Genomic DNA, 23,517 nt, shown 5'->3' with positions numbered 1-23,517 from the left:
TCAAACCTCTCATTTTCACAAGGTGACTTTTAGTGTGCTTTAATATTCACAGGAATGACTATCCAAGGGGGACTTAGCAGTATGCTAGCAAGCCTGATTTATATTTTTATAGTGTTCGAAGCAAGGAATATGTAATATTTTTGAATGTTATCTTACTATAAAAAATGATTATTTGGCAACTACTGAATGAGGCAACAAAATCCTACTTAATGGGCTATGAGAAGCAACTGAGAAGGTTTGGAAGACTCAAGGTGAAGCTGAGAAAAATGTGTTTACAGTGTGCTAGAGGTTTCTAGTGAATCAATTAAATTGTGTGAATCTATTTACAATGTTGTAGAAAGTTCATTCTTATTTAAGTAATAATGACTGACACCAGAGTAGAAAAAAAAAAACGAGGCATGATCTAAGAAAGCTTATAGTTGAAAGTTTATCATCTTAAATTTAATGCAGAATAAAAACACAGTCATACTTTTGAGGCATAGAAATCCTGGAAAACAGAACTTGATGTGGGCAGGGTGCATATGTAGAGGAGGTGAGGGGAGGGAGGACTGCAAAAGTAATGATCTGCACCAAACAGAATAGAAATAATATTAAACAAATAAATAAAAACAAAGAGGACGAGGCAAGAACCAGTGTATACTAAGACTGTATATCCCTAGAGCAGAAGGCCATATGGGTCTTATAGAAATGGGTTACGCCTTCAGGCATACTTAATGGCATGAATAGACCCAAATGCCCAAAAAGTGATGAAGTACAAAAGAATGACCACCATCTGTTTCTGTTCTTAAAGCTGGAGAACTGCTTCACCAAATAGAAGGAATGAGCAAGAAGCCAGCAGTGCCCAGAGGAAAGAAGCAACAGAATTTGAAAAATAAGAGAAAAATCTCTTTAAGGAATCAGACCAATGTACGAGGAAAAATAACTGCCAGAAGCACAAATAAAGTGGGACGTGCAAAGAGTTGCTTCAGAATCCCTAGTGATCACAATTAAATGCAGAAATGGCTAAAGAGGAGTGATTTTAAATGCAAAGATGATAGAGTGATAACTACACACAGCGGATCACGTATAAGATGGCTCACAGCCAGAATAGAAAACTCTGGTGAAAAGGGAAAGTGAAATGGAAGTGGTTACTCGTTTTGTCATTGGATGTAACTTTCTGATGTCAGAAGATCTCTATACAGAAAGGCACAACAAGGTGCACTGGAAACTGTGTAAAGATGATAACACTGGGACCACAATCCTAACAGAACTGAAGAGCATGAAGAAGTTGTCATGACCTGGGACATTCCTCTTTCAACTGGAAAGAAGTTCAAGGCTAGAAAAACCAGATATCCTGGCAAAGGAGTAAAGCCAGCACTAAAATGGCATTGCTGATGGAGGTGTCAGTACCCAGCAACTATTGTATGGATCATGTGGAGAGAGAGAAGATCCCTAGGTACCAAAAGATGCAATCAGAGACCGAAAAAGGTGGCCGAAAGATACAGAGGTTGTCCCAGTTGTAGAGGTGCCACTAGCCTGATTAAAAAGAATTTGCAAGTGCGACTTGATACATAATTACATAAGAACATAAGAAAATGCCATACTGGGTCAGACCAAGGGTCCATCAAGCCCAGCATCCTGTTTCCAACAGAGGCCAATCCAGGCCATAAGAACCTGACAATTACCCAGAAACTAAGTCTATTCCATGTAACCATTGCTAATGGCAGTGGCTATTCTCTAAGTGAATTTAATAGCAGGTAACGGACTTCTCCTCCAAGAACTTATCCAATCCTTTTTTAAACACCGCTATACTAACTGCACTAACCACATCCTCTGGCAACAAATTCCAGAGTTTAATTGTGCATTGAGTAAAAAAGAACTTTCTCTGATTAGTTTTAAATGTGCCCCATACTAACTTCATCTGATGAACTTCAGGAGGATGCATTCTTTGGATTGCATTAGCAGTATATTTGAGAGGATTGAGATTGTTTCCCAAATACCCCGGGCTTATGAGTGATGTTCATTCTTGTCAAGTTATATGCAAAACAAACACATTTGGAAACATTGCCCCCAAAGAGAGAGATCTCAGGATAGTATCTGATAATCTCAAGGTAGTAAAATAGTGAAACAAAGGAGTGTGGAGAGCTGCAAAGAGAGAGAATGGATAGGGACAGTTACTACTAGCATTCAAAAGCAAAACTGCTCTGATATTTACAAGCACAGGAGATAAACCGCTTCCCCCACCCCCAGGAAACAACGAGTGTCTCAGTTTTCTGCGTCTGATAATTGTAACATTTAGAAACAATTTCCTGATTACAGCTTTCACTTTATCCCAGGGAAACTTTAAGGTTTATCATATAGCCTCATTTCCCACCTCTTCCCCATTTTAATCATTTAGCAGTTGCCCTCCATACTTCTGACAGCAGATCCCTTAAGTTGACAAATACAGATTGCTGCTGCTTCAGTCAAACTGCACTTCTCACACAGCACGACAGACTCCAGGCTGTGCACTGCCATCCTCCTGACTGCACTCCCTAGAAAGTTCTCAGGTCTCCTTAACCAAATCTAAACAGAAACACTAGGGATCTCTAATTGGGGAGATGATCTATGCTGCTGTGCAGGGGCTACGTTTACCGAGAGCATGGAATAGCCTCACGGTAGAGGTGATGGAATCCAAAATATTAACAAAATTCAAGATATCTAAGGACCACCTGTGCTTATCCAAGCCAACAAAGATGTGAGATTAAATCCTGATTCAACAGAGAGCCAGCTACTGGCAGTTAATATTGTAAGAGGAGGAGGAGCTGAAGGACTGAAGCTAAGTCACAAGCCCTTAACCCACCAAAGTATTAAGAACATGAAATCTCTGAATGCAAATCAATACTACTATAACAATGTATGAAAAATAAAAAAAATATTTTTTCAGTTTAAAACATTTCATTTTGTCTACTCCTAAGATAATAGGCTCTGAAATAAATAGATTGTCGAGTATCAACCAATCAGAATGTAGGATTCGCAATCCTTTGTTTTAGGCTACTCCAATGAGGGTCAACCATTGTGTACCTTACAATGGCTAAACGTAAAAGATATGTAACTGGTCATGCAGTCATGAACACTTTCTTCATATCCTGCATGCCAAAAAGGTTAAATTGTAAGTATATATATATATATATATATATATATATATATATATATATATATATATAAAGGATGATATTGTACTAACGTCCCTAACAAAATATTTTAAAATCACAGATGCTTGTGGTGGGAGGAGGGCATCCATGCTAGTAATGAGACAGAGTACTCTCAGGATTTGCAATATTTCTCTGTTTCCTTGGTATGTGTAATCACATCACCTTTTCTCCCACATAAAATTAATACTTTAAATATCAAGTTTCAAAGAAACCATTTCCGAGCCACTCCAGTTCTACATGCTGCAGAATACACACAGTGTAAATATTGAGGAAATTTTCTCAAGGTTAATTTCTATTTGGCTAGCAGCAGAGACATTTGAAATTTCTGCTTCTAATTGGTTTGGGAATAAGACTAAATAGTGGGGAATAAGACTAAATAGTGGGAAATAAATGATGAGATTTTATACTAGGTGGACACAGAATCGATTCAAAGGCACTCTCTGGTGCATCCGATTTGTTTCCACACATCAAGGACAGATACTCTGCAGGTAATTAATCATGTACTTTTGTTATTGTTGTGAATTAAATGTATTTTAACTATTGTAAACTATATTGATAAATTTAGCTCCATTTCAAATCATTCCCAGGTCAATCTGCCATTGCTTTAACAAGTTACCAGACAATGCAAAACCATAGATGGCAGATAAAAGGCAACAAGACCTATCCAGTCTGTCCATTTTTATTTTCTGTTGCTATATATGTAGCAGACCCTATTTGATCTCCAGCTTTACCTTGAATTATGACACTATTTCCTCCTGCCATGTCCACTGCATTTGTAACTTTTTTCTGTAAAGAAACATTTTCTTATGTTACTCCAGTTTACCCCTTGGCGTCTCAAATCATGTCTCCCTTGTTTTAGAATTTTATTTCTTATTAAAAATACTTCTTGTGTGTTGTTTATATCTTTTAGCTATTTGTATGTCTATTACATTCCCCCTCCTCTGCTTATACATATTTAGGTCTTAATTTTCACTTCACAGGGATATAGCACACCTGAACACTATTTTGTAGCTTTTCTCTGGATTATCTTTTCTCTATTTGTATCCTTATAGAGATGTGGGCTGCAGAAATGGACACAGGTTCAGATGAAGTCTCATTGTTGATTTATACAGAGACATTATCACCTCCGTTTCCCTACGGCTGGTCATCTTACCCAGGTCAGCCTGAGCAAGGCAGATCCAGGCCTTGCTTTACCCCATTGCAGGTAGGGATTTGCTGTGTGCACATTGGGTTTCAGAGTCAAAATGTATAAACCTTAGTTTTAACATTTTTTCAGTTGTTTGGCTAGAGGAACAACTCCTCACTTTTATTTACAGTTTATTTTACTTATTTTGAGTTTTTATTTGATGTTTGTGCTCTACAGTTATTGCAGACTCTCCCCATTTAGTTTGCTCACATTTATTATTTCTGAGTACATTCACACAAATTCAGGGCTGTGATTTCAGGGTTAGTTTATTTGAAGGCAAGGGCAGCTTTAAAAGCACATTTTCTCTTTCTTTTGTTTGCCTTACAGTTTACATTTGTGTGTGTGTGTGTGCGTGTGTGTGTCCTTCTCTTCTGCCTCCTCTAGTTAAGTTTATTTTACCCTACTCCCAAAACTTGCCTATCTTGATTTGATTTCAGTTTTAAAAAATAAGAGAGCAATCTCTTACCTTTTTATTTTCATTACTTGAACATTCAGGCTTCTGGAGGGGTAATTACTCAGCTGAGCCACCAGCTCTGAGCCCCAGCTGAGCTACCTGTTGCAGCCCTTCCCAGTGCAGTCAAGGAGTGCAAGCACAATTTTTTGGGTGAGGTTCAGTTTTACTTAATTTACTACTCACTCCCCAGTGCACTCTATTCATTATTTTGGAGCACAAGTTATTCATCACTTATTTCACCTATACTTCATTTATTATATTAAAATATATATATATGTTTTGGTTTTCAGACTTAAAGGGTCCTGTCACTCCCCTTTTAATTTATAAGGTGTTGTTATGATCCCACTCCCAGTACCTACATTTCAAAAGGGGGGAAGCCAGGGCAATGAAAAAGACATAACCTTTGGTAGGCTTCAACAAAGGGCATGGGCAGGGGGAAGAAAAGTGAAAGCTAGAAATTTATTCATAAATTCACCAAATCCCTAGTACAACCAAAGCTGCAGTAACCCCCACCCAACTTCTGCATCTCCTAATAATGCAGTTTTTACCCCAGCAGTGCTCATAATCTGACCACATGATTCCTGCCCCCAAACTGTCAAATACTGGGGCAGAGATCCCTTTCATCTTTGATGACTGGCACTACATTGCCAGCCACTGTGAATACCATTCCTGTCTCAGCCACTCTGACCAGTAAACCCCCGCTGTCACATGGTAGGAGCACAAGATGGTGCCAATGGCCATGTGACAGGGGCTGACCTATGGCACCGGTAGCCCCTGTGACAAAGGCTATCGGCGCCATTTTGATTACTGGCAGCTGACGGTCCGAGTGCAGGAGATTGCTCCCGGACCCCTGCTGGACCACCAGGGACTTTTGGCAAGTCTTGGGGCACTCTGATGACCCCCACAAGACTTGCCAAAATTCCAGCGGGGATCCGGGAGCAACCTCCTGCACTCGGGCCGTCGCCTGACATTATTCAAATTGGCGCCGATAGTCTTTGCCCTCACTATGTCACAGGGGCCGATTGTCGGCCCTGTGACATAGTGTGGGCAAAGGCTATAGGCGCCCTTTTGAATACTGGCAGTCGATAGCCTTTGCCCTCACTATGTCACAGACTAGTGAGGTCAAAGGCTATCGGTGCCATTTTGAAACCAGCAGCCCAGGGTGTGAGTGCAGGAGATGGCTCCCGGACCCCCCGCTGGACCAACAGGGAGTTTTGGTAAGTCTTAGGGGGTCAGGAGGGTGGGGGGTTTGTTTAAATTGGCTTCTTTAGGCGGCCAAATAATTTGGCGAAGATTTGTGTATTCGTGGGGATTCGTGATACGTTTCGCTTCCCCACGAATACAACAAATATGGCCACATCCGTTGCGGATTGCCAATATGTAGGGACCGAATGAACACCCCTAGCAGTCCCCAGCATTCCAAGTTAGGTCTCACCAGGGACCTAAAGTGAGTATCACCTCCCATTTCCTGCTGACCATTTCTCTCCCTATGCAGCCAAGCATTATTCTGGATTTGCCATCACTTTATCCACCTATTTGGCTACCTTAAGATCATCAGATATGATCATCTCCAGATCCTGCTCTTCTTTTGTGCTTAGAATAATTTCATCCCTTGTACTGTATTTCTCCTTTGGGTTTTTGTATCCTAAATGCATAACTCTTAATTGTTTAGCATTACATTTTATCTGCCAGACCCTAGACCACTCTATGAGCTTTGCTACATTCCTCCTCATACTTTCCACATTTTCCTGGCTGTCTACCCTGTTGCAGATTTTGGCATTAACAGCAAATGTCGCTCATAGAAATGTTGAAAAGAATCAGTCCAAGGACCAAACCCTCCGGTATACTGCTACTAACACACACAAAAAACAAACATACACACATACACACACACACACATACATATACATATACATACACATACACATATTCATATACATACACATACACATACACACACACACACACACACACCCTCCTCCTCAAAGTGAACTCTATCACTAACTTTTGTCAACCAGTTTCTAACCCAATCAGTCAGTTTAGGGCTCATACCAAGAATGCTCAGTTTATTTATGTTACCTGTGCAGAACTGTATTAAAGGCCTTACTGAAATCCAAGTACACTACTTCTAGCGCCAGGGGCGGATTGTGGGAAAATAGTGGCCTGGGGGATTTTTATCCATACTGGCCCATGGGTACCCAATTACACATACAATATAATTTACATATATAATTTACATATATATGCACACACCCCTTAAAACATAAAAAAAAGCTACCCAGCATGCACATGCTATAAAATCCATGGGCTGTGCCCACATATATCATTTATAAAATATTTCAGTAAGTACTTTCATTCAACAAGAAACCTATTAGTTTGAGAACATTTACTATTTTCAGTAGAAGAGCAGGTGGCAATACAACATATTTCTCCTCAATAAACTAAAAAGCCATGGGATAGGAGGTGTTGTCTTGATGTGGATTGATAACTGGTTAAAAGACAGGAAACAGAGTATTCAAGGGTCAGTTTTTCCAGTGGAGAAAAGGTGAATCGTGGCGTGCCCCAAAGATCAGTTCTGGGACCAGTGCTATTCAACTTTTTATTAAATGATCTAAAAAGGGGAGCGACAAGTGAAGTGAACAAATTTGCAATTACATTCAAATATTCGGGATAATTAAAACTCAGGCAGATTTTAAGGAACTATAGAAGGACTTTACAAGACTGGAGAATTGGGTATCTAAATGGCAAATGAAATTTAATATGAATAAAAGCAAAACAATGCACATAGGGAAAAATAACTCTAATTTTACATACACAATGATGGATTCTGCATTACGAATAACCACCATTGTTAGTTTCAGCGAGCATCCCCTAGTCCTAGTATTATTTGAAAGGGTAAATAGCTGTTCCTTATTTACTTGTTCTACTCCACTCTCAGTTTTGTAGTCCTCAATTATATCCTACCTCAATCATCTCTTTTTTAATTCAATGTACAATCAAGTTATGGAATTCACTGCTTGAGGATGGGATCATGACAGCTAGCATAACTGAATTTAAAAAGAGTTTGGACAGGTTCATGGAAGAAAAGTCCATAATTAATTATTAATCATTTGACTCAGGGAGACCCACCATTTGTCACAGGGTGGTAGCAACAAGAAACCAAATCTTTTAGGGCCTAGCCACTTTTGCAAGACAATATACTGAGCTTGAAAGACCTTTGGTCTGAGCCAGCATGGCACTTATGTTCTTATGGCAGTAGGCCTATTTTAATGCTTGCTGGATGTGGGCCTAGATCACAGAAAGCCTTGGGTAAACTGAATTACAATTACAATACAGTAAACCTCCACACCAAAACAGCACTAACTGACAGAACGCAAAGAGTTACAATGCTACCTATAAAAAGGTAACCTGGGAAATATTACATCAGACTCTAAAACATCAATACACCTCCTATTGGAAAAAGAAAACAAATCAGGCTGTTATAGATCCTTAAACAGAAAGTTCATGTTAGCAGAATACTTCACCTTGATTACTCATGCAGAACATAAACAGACCTTCAAACTCAGAATAAAAAGACCATAATGTATAAACAGAAACATCCAAAAACTGAACTGGAAACTACAACAAGCCAGTACAACAACAGAAAAACAAAATCACCATCATTCCTCATAAAATATCAAACAATAAAATAAAAAATTATAAAATTTCAACCATAATAGTAAAACCATACTAAAAAAAAGAATACATATTTCAAAACAGTTGACAAATAGAACATCAAATAATCAGAAACCAATAAAATATTTTAAAACAGCAGACACATTTAATAACATCTAATAATTTAAAATAAGGATTAAAAATCCCACACTTTTTATTCCTGGGAACTTTTGATTCCTATCACTCTGAGATTGTCATGTATCAGGCAGGCACAGGGGTGCACACAAACTCTTCTCTCTTCATTCTCATATGTACTCTGTCTTATGCACCGTCACATACATACACTCTCTCACATGCTCACTGACCCCCACACACACACTCACATGTACTCACTGACTCACACATGCACTCTCACATATACTCAGTGACACACAGGCTCACACATGCTCACTGACTCACATACGCACTCAAATGCACTCACTGTCTCACAAACGCACTCTCATATATGCTCAGTGACACACAGGCTCACACATGCTCCAAATTTACACTAGCTCATATATACTCAGTGACTCACTCTCACTTTTCCTGTGAATAAGTTAAAAAGATATTTTACTTATTTTTACATTGGTGGTCAGGGGGTATTCAAGCAGGGCTCCAAAAGAATAGGGTCTGGGTAGGCATCCTGTTATTCCTCCAGCAGGCAGGGATCCCTATCAGTTAAGGCAGGCTGGAAGACCCAGATGCTGGCAAGGGGGCGCTGGTAATTTTTTTTTTAGCGGGCTGAGCATGAAGGCAGTTGTGCCTGGGAGAAGCAGGAAGTACTCATCCCATGGTGAGGTAGTCCCAGGAAGTTTGTGCATTCCTGTCTCCAGCAGAGGAAGCTCTAGAACAAGTGAGGCAAAGCAAGGCAAGGCAGGTGTGATGAAGGCAGCGGGAGGAAAGAAGAGAAGCAAGCTCAGGCCCATGTACTCACCTTATCGCTGCCATCGCTGCATGAATCCCAAACATGAGAGCCTTGGGGAGCTGAACCCGCCCCCCCCCCCCATAAAACTGCTGTGGGGCATTCTGGCAGCCCCCAGTTGAGCAGCTCCCGCACTTCAGTCCCACTGGCGGCTCACAGCAGAGCAGTTATTTTCTTGAACCGCGACGGCATGGAAGGCAGAGCAGGCTGCAAGAAGAAGCAGGCAAGAGTAGCTCCTGCCGCCGCGATACTGGATTTCAGGAAAAGAGTTTGGAAAGTAGACAGCTACCATTGGGTTGTGTATGGGAATGTGTATAGATAGGTACTCAAAATGGAATAATAGCAACGAGGTAAGCTGGATGGGTCAATTTGTTTGTTTTTCTTCTGTGATTTACTATGTAATTCTGTTTATTGTAACAGGGCTTAAACTCCATTTAAACAGAAAGAAATCAGACAAAATGTTGTGGAGGTGGATGCTTGACCTGAGGGGGAGTTGACGCTACCTGTGGGGAAACCCCCATAGGTCCCCACTGTCGGGAGGCAGAGCAGATTGGGAAGCGGAGGCCAACTGGAGCTTCCCCAATACCAGCTCTCGTTCCCCGCAGGTTGAGCTCTTGGGTACCTGGGCCGGCTGGTCTTAGGCATGCCTCCGCATGGTTGATCCCGAGGAAGGTGTTCAGAACAGGGACCCAGGAAGTAGCAGGGAGACAGGGTCACTAGGAGCTGAGTTCAGGACAGGGCCTGGATCCAGAAGCCTGGACAGGCTGAGGCAGGCTAGACAACAGGAACAAGTTAAGTCCTGACTTGTAAGTAGGCAAAAGCCTAAAAGAGGCCAAGTCCACGTAATCAGCTGGAGGCACAGTCAGGTTCAGGCTGGAGTCAGGGCAGGTGGCTGGAGACAAAGTTGAATGCAGACTGAAGTCAGGGCAGGTGGCTGGAGATGAAGTTGAGTACAGGCTGAAGTCAGGATAGGCAGCTAGGAACAAGATCAAGGTATGAGCACAGAACAGAGTCGGGAATCCATTCAAAGCATGGTCAAGGGCGAGCAAGGTTCAAAGCCAGGAATCCATCCAAAAGCATAGTCAGGAGAAGCAAGGGTCAAAGCCAGGAAGCCATCCAAAAGCATATTGAGGAGAAGCCAGGAATCCATCCAAAAGCGTGGTCAGGAGAAGTAAAGGTCAAAGTCAGGAATCCATCCAAGGTTATCAGGAACAGGTAACATGTATTGGAACTCAGGAACTGGAAACAGGAACAAGGACAGGAACGAATGAGCACAGGAACAGGAACAAAAGAGTAGCAACTAAGCACACGACAAATGTAGAGACCTGTTGCCAAGGCAAGGACCAATAGCAGGGCCCGGGCAATGTCATCATCCAGGGCCGCAGGAAGGTTTTCCACCGTGGTCCCTTTAAAATCGGGAAAGGTGATCGCACGCCTATGGCAAATGACTGGGATTACAAGATGGTGGCGACTTCCCTACGCACACATGGGGGAGACCCGACTGGGACCGGAGGAGGCCGCTGAGCAGCTGGAGGAACCTGGGAAAGTGGTAGGAGCATGAGCGCGTAGGCGGCTGCCTACCACTGCTAGAGAGGAAGGGCCAGGTCCGGGACCCGGGCACCAGGGGTGAGTGAGGCCAGTCGCGGGCCTTCCGCGGCCGGGACATGCAACACAAAAGGGAACTGTTTGAGTGTAGGTTCAGAAAGGTGGGGGACCCTTTGTATATCAGCTCCTTCCCATCCCCATTTGAACAATTTTCCCAAAAGCAGTATATTTTTCAAGTACCCGACATGTAACGCTGTGATTCTGCATGGAGCAGAGTTAGTGCTGTGAGGTGCATGTTTCCCACTTAAAAAAACAATAACAGCTTTCACCTTGGTCCTCAGTGCACCCTGCTGAAAATGTAGCCCTTAAGAAAGCAGCACACGAGCTGGCTGGCAATTTCCCTCCATTCTGGGAGGCCAACTTCACATGTTATGTTTCATCTAGTCAGCATTTCATTTACATGCAGTTTTTAATATGCCTGTTGCCTAAATCATGTATTAAAGCTTAAGCCTCCACAGCTGAAAGGCATAATTTCAGTACTGTGGTCAAATAAGCTGAATAGCTGATGGAATACCTGTGCTATATGGTGGGCAGAATGATTCATCAGCGTTCGACCTTAAGCTGCTCCGTTTATAATATGGCAAGGTCACCTAGCCAGAAATTTCATTTTAATGGTATGTGTTGCAGCAACAGAACAAACGGGCAAACCTCCCATAACACAGCTAAGCAGCAGGGCTGAAGAAAGTAAACAAACAAACAAACAAAAAAAAATATATTTTTTTTTTTATTTTTATATACCGATGTTCCTGTATAGAATACATATCGCACCGGTTTACAGAGAACTGAACTGTCGCCTCAGGGGCGGATACATTGAAACAATGGTTGAAACTGAAACTTACAGAGAACCCAGTGGAATGCAATTCAAAACATGATTAGCAAAAAGAAGTACAATTCAAAGCATATACAGTTCAAAACATATTTACAGTGGGATTGGTGGACCAGCGTCTGTAACGCTCTATTCATCGGCTCTTAGCTATCAGGGAACGCTTGGCTAAATAGCCAAGTCTTTAGCTTCTTTTTGAATACCAAAAGGCAGGGTTCTTGGCGGAGGTCTGGATGGAGCGAGTTCCAAAGTGAGGGACCAGCTGTGGAAAGGGCGCGTTTCCTAAGTAAGGTTTTGGCAGGCTGGGTTTGTAGCATGTTCTTGTACGCTCTTCTGATGGGTCTCATGGTGGTGTGCTGCTGAAGTTGGAAGGTTAGGTTGAGGGGGGAGATGTTGGGTAAGGCCTTATGGATCATCATGAGGGCTTTAAAGGGTATCCTGAATTTAATTGGCAGCCATATATATTAATAAAGAGATAATACACTATTTGTGGACTTTGACATCTACCTTCACTGCTACAGTGGGTGACAGAATGCATAGTAACACTTTCCTACAAACTGCAGATCGTCACAATTCTAATCTCTCCAACTCTTGAAAGAATGGAGATATGTTCTCAACCTAGATCCACTTGTTTGGTATTTAAACCTTAGCAGCCTATATATATATATATATATATATATATACCATATATATATATATATATAGAGAGAGAGAGAGAGAGAGAGAGAGAGAGAGAGGATATATATATATATATATATATATATATATATATATATATATCCTCTCTCTCTATATATATATGGTATATATATATATATATAGAGAGAGAGAGAGAGAGATATATATATATATATATATATATATATATATATATATATATATATCCTCTCTCTCTCTCTCTCTCTCTCTCTCTCTATATATATATATATATATGGTATATATATATATATATATATATATATATATATATAGAGAGAGAGAGAGAGAGAGAGAGAGAGAGAGAGAGAGATGGACCATTGCAATGGTTATAGGGCCAGAGATAGTTAATTTGACTTCATTCTCTTTGTGTCCTTCAGCATGAAATCCAGCATGGCACACATGAGGCCATCCCTTTCTCCGCCATTCATGTGCCGCAACGTCTGCCTCTGAATTTAGTTGCCATGTCAGTTCTGTTGTACGCTGCAGTTGCTTGGGCTTTCGCAGAACTACATCTCTCTACTGCACCCTATGCTCTGTGCCATGCTCTACCAAGTAAAAATAAAGAAACACACACCAGAAGGCGCAAGCATGCCACTAAGCTGAAACTGGATGGCTAGGAGTGCGCGCAGGAACGCTGGCTCAGCGGTTGGCACCACCAAGACCTCCCGGAGCAGCTCTCAGAGCCGGGGAAGGGAACAGGCTACGTCACTCTGCACTGCCCCAAGTAGTCATCTACCACCAAGGTCCAGCTTCGGAGGAGACCTAACATCCCAGGCACCAGAAGGTGGGCACATTCTTTGATTTATTATAGGAAAGGTGGCTAATCAAAACTAAATTTACAAACCCCAAAAGAGAGGGCAAGGACAGAGAGAAACATAACGAAAAGAAGGAGTTGCAGAGTGGTGCAATGTGCCTGGTCGTAGCCTCCCCACCCTAACAGCTGCTCCCCCTGAAGTTCATGGACTGTCAGCTTTAATTTGCAGGCAGTATAAACGTAAGACTGGAAGAGGAAGAAATAGCACCCAAGAAATGCTCAGATTCCTAGTTTGTTAATGGAAATAGCACCTGCTGTTTCAAACGTCAGGCCTTAACACATAGAGCCCTTAGCAGAATATGCTTTATGCAAACGATACTGCATGTAACACTCAAACACAATTATTATTTTATTTATTTATTTATTTATTTAAAAATGTTTATATACCGCTTTTACAATTCAAAAGAATTAATCAAAACGGTTTACAACCAAACATACACAATAAATGAACTTGACAAAATAAAAACAAAAATAAAACAATTAAGAGCTAACATAGTGCAGTATATATTCATATCCAGCTATTTTTTTCAAAGGATATTAGCAGAAAGTAAATATTATATGGTGTGAATGTTTCTGAAAGAAGAGAGAACAGTTGAAGTGAATAAGTGTTGAGTTTATGAAATAGTTAAGGTGTATGCTTTCTGAAATAAGTATGTTTTCAATAGTTTTTTGAACTGTTGTATTGATGAAGTGAGACGAATGTGATCTGGAAGTGAATTCCATAAAACAGGACCTGCCACTGAGAATGCTCTTTTTCTGGTAAGTTCAAGTTTTGCTGATTTAACAGTAGGGATATCTAATAAGTTTTTTGAGAGAGATCTGAGATGTCTGGCAGGTTTATATATGCGAAGATTAGTACATAACCAAGTAGAAGAAGTATTGTAGATGAGAGAATGGATAATTGATAAGACTTTAAATTGAATTCGGTATTTAATTGGTAACCAATGAAGTGAAAGTAGAACTGGTGTAATATGGGTACGGCGTGAAATACCTACTAGCACCCGAGCAGCGGAGTTTTGTATCATTTGTAATGGATACAGAACTGAATCAGGTAAACCTAAAAGTAAGGCATTACAATAATCCATACCTGAAAAGATTAACGATTGCAATACTGTACGATAATCTTTAAAGAAAAGAAAAGGCCGAATTCTTTTCAATAAATGTAATTTATAGAAAGATTTTTTTGTAATATTAGATATATGATTAACCATAGAAAGATTGGAATTAATTGTGATACCTAAGCTAATAGATGAGGTACTAACCGGAATTGAAATACCTTTAAAATTTAGGTGAGAAGGAGGACCTAAGGTAGATTCTGAAATGGATGAAAGATGTGTAATCATAGTTTTTGAGGGGTTCAATTTTAAGCGATTGTGTTCTAACCATGTATTAATCGTAGTAAGGACCAAAGATATTAAAGAAAAAGTTTCAGACCAAGAATTTTTTAACGGAAAGAGTAACTGGATGTCGTCAGCATATATTCGAAAATATACATTTAAAGTTGTGAGAATACGGCAAAGAGGAAGTAAGTATATATTGAAGAGTAGTGGAGACAATGATGAGCCCTGTGGAACCCCAGATGAAGAGATGAAGGAATCTGAGGAGTGATTATTGACATGTACATATAATGAGCGATTAGTTAGAAAGGATCGAAACCAGGACAAAACAGTGGATTGAATGCCTATAGAGTGTAAACCTGCTAAAAGTATATGGTGATTGAGAGTGTCGAATGCAGCGGAAATATCCAAAGAAATAAGAATGTAGTCTGTATATGCATCGAACCCTCGAAAAACTGTATCAAAACAAGATAGTAATAAAGTTTCTGTCGAGTGGCCTTTTCTAAAGCCATGCTGGCCTGCATGCAGAATGTCATTGTCACTTAGAAAATTAGAAAGTTGTTTTAAAACTGCTGATTCTATAAGTTTAGCCAATGAGGGAATCAAAGCTATTGGCCTTAAATTACTGAGATCTAAGGGATCTTTAGTTTTGTTTTTCTGAATAGGAAGAATAGCAATTTTTTTTAAATTGTCCGGAAAAATGCCTGAGGAAAGAGATTGATTAACTAAATTACTTAGAAACTGACATGTAGAGGGTGCAATAGCTTTAAATAATTTTCCTGAGCAAGGATTAAGAGGAGAGTTAGTAACTTTTTGTTTCTGGATTATTTTCAGAATAGATGATTCTGTAATAGAATCAAATTCCAACCAAGATAATTGCATTGGAGGATCTTTAAAAGTTGGGATTGGCAAATGTTGGAATTCTTTTGAAATAATATCAATTTTATTTTGAAAATGAAGCGCTATTTTATTACAATCATCTAAGTTGTAGTTAGAATTATTTGAATTATTAATAACAGTTAAAGATTTCACTATATTAAACAAAACGTTGGGATTACCATGGGCTTCTGCAATTTTTTTTGAAAAAAAAGATTTTTTGGCTTTATTGATTTCTCTATTGTAACACCTTAATGTACTATAATAATCATTCTTTGTCTGTGTGGATTTATTCTTCCTCCATTTACGTTCTTTCGATCTAACTAAGGATTTAAGAGTATGCAAAGATTGAGAGAACCAAGGTGTATTATTTTTTTTCTTTTTTATTTTTAAAGAGGATTTTTTCAATGGAGCTAAAGAATCTAAAGTAGTGGAGATGATGGAATTCCAAGTGTTTACTGTGTCTGAGCATGAGGAACCAGTCTGTAAGTCTGCTTGGGCGGGTAAAGCTTCAATAAAAGAGTCTGAAGAAATAAATTTCCTTTTCCATATTATTTGGGAACTATTTACTTTAATAGTAGTAGATTGAACATTTAATTTAAACTGAATAAGATAATGATCTGACCAGGGTATAGGTAAAATACTAATATGTTTAGATAGAAGAGAAACATAAGACGGATTACAGAATAAAAGATCTAGAGTATGACCACGTTGATGAGTGGGATTCTGAATTAGTTGTTCCCAACCAAGACCTGCTAAAGCATCTAGGAAAGTTGACTCCACATTAGATAAAGTAGAGGAATTTACATGTAAATTGAAATCTCCTATTAGTATGGTTCTTGATAAATCTATTGGAAGAGTTGAAATAACTTCTAGAAAACTCGATAGATCATGATGCAAATATTTCGGGGGACAGTAAATATATTTCTATATTCCTAGCAGACTGATTTCTTCAGGCTTACCTGGCTGGATAGTAATGCATTTTACTTATAGGTCATAGGGCTTGTTGAATACCACAACACTCAACCTGAGTTTCCATGACTTCATTAAAAGAAAGGGAGTGCATTTATTTTTTTTTCATAAACCAAATCAGCATAGCAGATCTTGTACAGTAGTAGCCTATAGAACAACATAAAAAGTCAATTTAATATAGAACAACACAAGAGGGAACTACAAAAAAAAATCCAAACAATTTAATATGGAAAAGATTTTACATTTATCTGTACATGCCTATGCTAGACTAACCGGAATACTATACAATGATATTGAATATAGATTTAGTAAGGGGTAGGTATACTGTAATTATTGATATTTGGCATGTTTATCCCCTAATGCTCTTCTAATCCCACCAGTACCATCACCAAAAAATGCCTTTTTCCTGGGAAATATGATTTATAATCACTATGCTGACACAGCATCACTTTATATGCATTTATATTGGTTCAAAACATTTAAGACACTGTTTTCTGGCTATTGTATCTATCTAATGAATATGAATAATAGCTACAGTTTTCTGTTTATGCATTCTCAGAAAAATATTTCATGCAAACACAGAAGTGTTATAGAAAAGCTATTTAGTTATCTTTCCAAATGGAAATGATACGTGTTTCAACCAGTCCATATCACCCTCCTGGAATTTTGATTAGCTTCAGCCTAAATGGTGATATAGTTTCTGTGCACGGGTTTAATCCTGACAACACAGGGGCTCGGTTAGCAGCATGCTTTCTTGGAGAGTGTTATAATAAGGTGTGTTGCCTCTGATAAAAGTGTGGTAGCAGGGATTGTCAGCATAGACTGACTGTGGTTTCATGGTCTTTGTTTTTATCACTTGAGCATGTTGAAAGATATATCACATAGCATGCAAAGAGCTTCTCCGGAGGAGTTCCTGGCATGCATCGAACCTTACAACTCTTGCATATTGATTTTCTTGGCCATAGAGAATATAGGGGTGGGAATAAGGAAATAAAATCACTGTTTTCAATGAACCCCAGGTAAGGGGAGTGCTAAAAAGAAGCAGATATTCTCTTGAGGTATAATCATCGAGGAATTAAGAATGCCCTCATCTCTGTCTATGGAATATTATTAGGGTTCCGTGACAGTAATTGGATATTGCATATAATGGGCGGTTATTGTACAACCATAAGAAAACTACATCTTGATTTTCAATTGGCTGGTTCAAATACCTTCACTCAAAAAAGACTTGGTGATATGTGTTGCTATAACACTTATGAGTTAGAGACATTTTGCAAAGAAATACAACAAGCCTTATGCATAGAACTTCCCTGTACCCTTGGTAGGAAGCAGCACTACCACTTTTCTGATGATTTGATTTTAGCATGCCACTTTTTATGTTATGGTCTTAGAAGAATTCAATCTTTCTTAGGCTGTCCAAACAGTGCCTAAGGTGACCACAGAGGATTTGACGAAGGGCGGTATAACAGCTGCCACCACTGCTGGTACTATATCTTTTGTTGGAATGCAATAGTATTCACTCTGGTGACCAGTTCTGCTAGCCCCTCTCTTCAAATCAACTCTCCAAACTCAGACCTTCTGTGGAAGCAGGAACAAATGCAAGAGCCATGTGTCAAGCATCAGCTCCTTCCAAGGCAGTCCCAACACTGGCAGCATCAACTGGCATGGAGCACCACTTTGCAGCTTTGTCCTATTTCTGCTGGGTTAGGGCCTCAGACGGGGATCAAGGATATTTCCTCCTCAATTCATACAGGCACTTCCTCACCTGAAACGGCAGCAAGGCTACCCCTGTCTGAAAAGGTGGCATCTTGGCAGAAAATAGTGTCAATTTGCTGTTGCATTGGGGAATGTAGAGAAGAATCCAAGGAAATGATATATCGTCTGCCCTTTCTCTTCACTAGGATGATAAAGGCAAAATTATAGCACAAAGTAGGAAAGAAAAAGTTGAAACCTCTAAAGAATGGCTGCTCACACAATCACCTTCATTGATTTCTTTAAGATGGTGTCCAGCATATCTGCTCAAGGGAAAAATTGGATGCGGTGTATTTTAATTAAAGTAAGGTTTTTCATACCGGAGGTTTACATATGCTGAGCAGCCTAGTCATGAATCTGAAGGTAGTAAACTGGGTTAAAAACTGGTTGAATGGGCTGGCCTAGTGGCTTGAGTCACCTGGGACTGGGGATGGTGTGAAGTCCCTGGAGTGAGAGGGACAATATCTGGTGGCTGGAATTTGAGATGCACAACAAAAAGGGAATTATAAATACACCACAGTTTTCACCTAAACAGACTACCAAAAGAGTCTTAATTAAACACTGAAGTAGTTGTTTATATATCTATGCTATGGAGTCAGGAAGCCTGTTGGTTGCCCATAGATCAATATTAAAGTCAGACTGGTCATCTCATTCATTCATTCATTCACCTTGTGGGTTTAAACAAAATATAATTTTTTGAATTTTTGTTGTATCTAAAAAATGTGCTTTTAGACACAGTTTTATTTCATTGAAAAATGAAGCCTAACATGGCCAATGTTTCGCAAAACAATGCTTCTTCAGGGGCAAATTCCAAAGTCCAAGTTCACTAAAGATTGTTATGACTGTTGTCTAAAATCTAAAAACAACATTAAATATTTGTATAAGAAATGATAAATGAATCAAATAAAGATTTAAAGATTTATCTGGAACTTGCAAGTCCATACTTCATCCAGACGATCAGAGCGTCTCACAACTAACAAGACGGAGAACCTCAGAGGGAAAGCGTCTTACTCAGAAAAGCTGAGTTCATGGACACAGAACAGCTGACAGCGTGATGGCGTCAGCAAATGGACAGGAATTAGAGCCCATGAAACAGAGTTCCAAAGAGAGTCCTGGTGCCTGGCTCGTTGCTGCAATGACAAATATGGGTCTATCAAAAAAGGAGGAAAATCGCCAAGTAGATGTGCATGAAGATTTATCCTGCCAGAATCCCAGCACTGGCTCTGATTGAAGAGAAAAGAGGAACTGGCAAAGAAGTAAATATATCTACATGCCATTGCTCCACAAAACTACATATAACACTGTTTTGTTTGAGGGGTTTTTTGACAAATCTTAGAAGTACCTTATTTCATTCCTTTTTTTTTTTTTATTTCAGAGTCTGAAAAGGATACCAGCCTTTCAAGTTACTGAGCACTTAAGAGATCATCTTTCATTTTTGGAGTGTCCCTGCAACATTGATACTCCACTGACCACAACACTTGTTAAAGCCATGAATGATTTATGTAACTAAAGGTTAAAGAATTGTTTTGTGTACTGATTATTTTTAGACTGTCATTGGCATACGAGACAACTGATCATTTCCTATGCTGGGAATGGATCCTGGGGTTTGTTGTAGACGGGGAAGCTCAAGGTTTGATCAATGCTCCAGTGAAATGTTGTCTGTGAAAAGCTTTCTTTTTTGCCACAAATAGCCAAAGTAATTTATTACACTTTAAAAAGCTACTGATGCCTCAGGAAAACTTTAACAACACAACATTAAGACACAGTTCGGTTTATATGTTGCATCCATCTATATTTTTTCTTTCCTCGTTATTTATTTGCCAAAGTGTTCTCATCATGACAGTCCTTTTACTTCTGAGCCTCATTCAGGATCTGAGTGCATAGCGACTGCATCAATTGTTTTTTTTATCTTGTAGAAATGCATTACCTTTGAGAGCAGCAAAAAAATTTTTTTATAACTTCCACAGAATAAAATAACATAAAAGTAAAATCAAAATAAAATAAAATATAGGTGCTTTCTCCTTTGCTGCTTGGACATCAGTCATCACAAAACATATGGTCCAATTGCATATGAATTTTATTTCTTAATTGATTTATTTATAACTTTCTTACTAATCTGGCAGTGGAAATTATTACTTGATAATAAGATATAGAGGGGGTCTGGGTGTTCGGCTTAAGTGTTGATCTTGTAATAAGCAAAGTTGATGATAAGGCTTAAAATGGCTTAGTAGAGGCCATCACGATGGCACATTTTGGGCATGCCTGGGACAGAAATGGCAGGATAGTGGTAGGAAAGGGGTAAGACATGGGGAAGTGAAGAGCTGGTATTGGGTTGTGTATGGGACTTATAGGTGCATTCACCCAAAGTGGATGAATCTCATCTTGGCAGACTAGATAGTCCATTTAGCCTTTATCTGAAGTCATTAGATGTAGTTTGATATGGGGCAAAACTATTGCTCTCTCCTAAAAAAACAAACTATAACTCTTACGGCATTTCATTACGTAAGTACCAAACACAAAGAGGATAATTTTCAAAGCCATTGAACCTGATTGCCTTGGTAAAATTGTCTGATTTGAAAATTACATTTTTCTTCTACCCAAGGGGGTAGGGGGTGGTATTTAAGCTGGACAAAGGGGGAAACAGTGTGAGTAGTTTGACATTTTCAAATGTAGATCTCAAATGTCCCCCTGCACAAAATGCATATGCCATTTGTGCGCATGTAGTTCAATCTTAACAAATTGCCTCTATAATGCTGAGAACATGCAAGTATTTTTATTTTTTTATTTCAAACTTTTTTTTATATTTAAAAACTGATACAGAAATGAGTACAATGTACTAGGAAATGCTGACCTCGATGGGTCAGAATTGGAAGCACAGGTTAACCTTGACACCATCTGTAATTCACATGTAACTTCAAGCTCAAATTGCTAAAAATGTACTTATTTCTACAGGTACCCTACAGAAAACTCCTGTCTGAGGCCACCCAGATGTACACAAAAAGCTACATAACACATGATAAAATGACAAATTTTAAACCATAGAATTTTACCTGGAGTTTTTATACAAAAGGACCATCTAATATAAAGATGACTCTGTGGTTAAATAAAACAGGCTCTCAACAACCATATGATCACGCCACATCTCCCCTTCTCACCATATCTGTACTCTACTTAAAAGCAGCATGGAGTAAATGTCCTACCAAGACTATTCCTCACAGGCACATGAGAAGTGACATGCTGGGTCAGACCAATGGTCCAATAAGTACAATATCTTCTCTCCACAAGTGGCCAAGCCAGGTCACCTAGCAGTACCCAACAGATTCGAAAAGAGGAAATCCATTCTCTGTTGCAATTCCTAATAATAATCATTTGACCATAGATCCTTCTTTGCTCAGGGATGGTAACTTTTAAACAGGCACGTCCGTCGGCCTGTGCCCAGAGATGTGGCCATTTAATAACATATGCGTGACTGTGAGTGCATGTTATTAAATAGTCTGACCTTGCGAACATGTGTGTGCAACTTTAAGTGGATGCTTGCCTATGTGAGCACATGCTGCCGCATAAATGGGGGGGATTTTAAAAGACATGCACACCGACACCATTACCAGTTTTACCAGTTAGTTCCCAGTTCGCCCAGGTACAGAATAGGACTTCCAAACCCCCCTAATTTAAAAGCTTCCCTTCTCCCCTGTTAGCTCCAACCCTTAAAACTCTACCAATCTATTTATCTTTGTTTTATAGTGCACGTTGCCATGTTGCAGGAGACTAGACTCAATGATTTGGAACATGAAAAGTTGACCAGGCAATGGATGGGGAAATCATTTTATGCCTCTGCCACTTCCAGTAAAGCAGGAGTGGCTATACTCTTACATAAATCAATACCCTTTCATTTACATCGCTCAGTAGTGGATCCGGACGGCAGATACCTGTTCTTAGAGATAGAGATCTATTGGAAACTCATGCTGCTGGGAAACCTATACTCCCCAAATACATATTCCCCTGCCTTTTACGAACAGGTCATGCAAATTCTTCAAGAGTATTCCCATCTACCGCTCATCGTTGGGGGGATTTCAATGCGGTCATGGATTCTGCTCTGGACTGGCAACCGTCGAGACCGGTCTTGTGAGAGGACTCTACCAGGGCCCTCCCACTCCTGTGTAAGATATATGACCTCACCAATGTTTGGGGGCTGCTCCATCCTACTGACCAAAACTTCACTCATATTTCTCGTGCCCATGGGTCACAATCGCGGATTGATTATCTACTAGCCAGTTCCACTTACTTTTCTAAGGCCTCTGGCCATATCAGATCATGCCCCTGTCTGGGCGGATTTCACAGGGCTAAACACTGTGGGAGAGTGCCAGAGATGGAGATTCCCGGCAAAACTGTATTATGATGAGGGGTTTAAATCCTACATATGGGAAAAATGGAAGGAATATGTCCATTTTAATCAACAACATCATGGGAACCCCATTCTATTTTGGGATGCTGCAAAAGCGGTTTTAAGGGGTGAAGTTATAGCCTATACAGCCAGGAAAAGTAAGGAATTGTCAGCGAATATAATTCGTTTAGAAAGGCCAAGAAATGCTTTACCTCCCACCCTAACAAAGATAACCAAACGAAATGCTACTCAGTCCAGAGCACACTCCATGACTACATTCAACAAAAAACTCAGAAAAGCCTCCTTTTTTACAAACACAGGCTCTTTTAATTTGGGAACAGGGCGGGGAAGTTACTAGCGGGTCTTGTGAGATCTTGGGAGGGGAGAGCGTATGTTAAGGGGCTCCGGGATGCCAAAGTACAACTTAAAATCGAAACGAAAGACATTGGAGCAATCTTTACAGATTATTATCACCAACTCTACTCTGCGGACCCTAGCAATTGCCCAGCTATACAATCTTATCTCTCAAAATTAAAATTACCCCAAATACAAGAGAAAGATTTACAACTCCTTAATGCACCTATGGGCAAAATAGAATTAGAATTGGCAATCAAATGCTCCACCTTAGGCAAATCCCCGGGCCCAAATAGCCTTACGAATGAGCTGTACAAAGTGTTGTCTGACCTAATTAGTCCCCCTATCCAACGGGTCTACGATATGTTATCCTCGGCTGAATTTCAGGAATGGCAGGCAAACCGGGCGACTATAGTGGTACTGCAAAAACCGGGTCGCAACCCTGAGCTGCCGGGTTCATATAGACCCATTACACT

The 23,517-nt window shown here is 39.8% G+C and overlaps 1 long non-coding RNA gene across 1 annotated transcript; it reads left to right on the top strand.

Moving 5' to 3' along the window:
- The first annotated feature begins 4,314 nt into the window (after positions 1-4,314).
- LOC115076937 lies at positions 4,315-19,873 on the top strand. Its single transcript, XR_003852904.1, has 3 exons — positions 4,315-4,377; positions 4,855-4,963; positions 19,682-19,873. It is a non-coding gene; the product is annotated as an uncharacterized LOC115076937 (long non-coding RNA).
- Positions 19,874-23,517: the final 3,644 nt, after the last annotated feature.

Source organism: Rhinatrema bivittatum, chromosome 15 (assembly GCF_901001135.1).
Source record: "Rhinatrema bivittatum chromosome 15, aRhiBiv1.1, whole genome shotgun sequence".
Taxonomy (NCBI): Eukaryota; Metazoa; Chordata; class Amphibia; order Gymnophiona; family Rhinatrematidae; genus Rhinatrema; species Rhinatrema bivittatum.
This window is presented reverse-complemented; position numbering and strand designations above follow the sequence as displayed.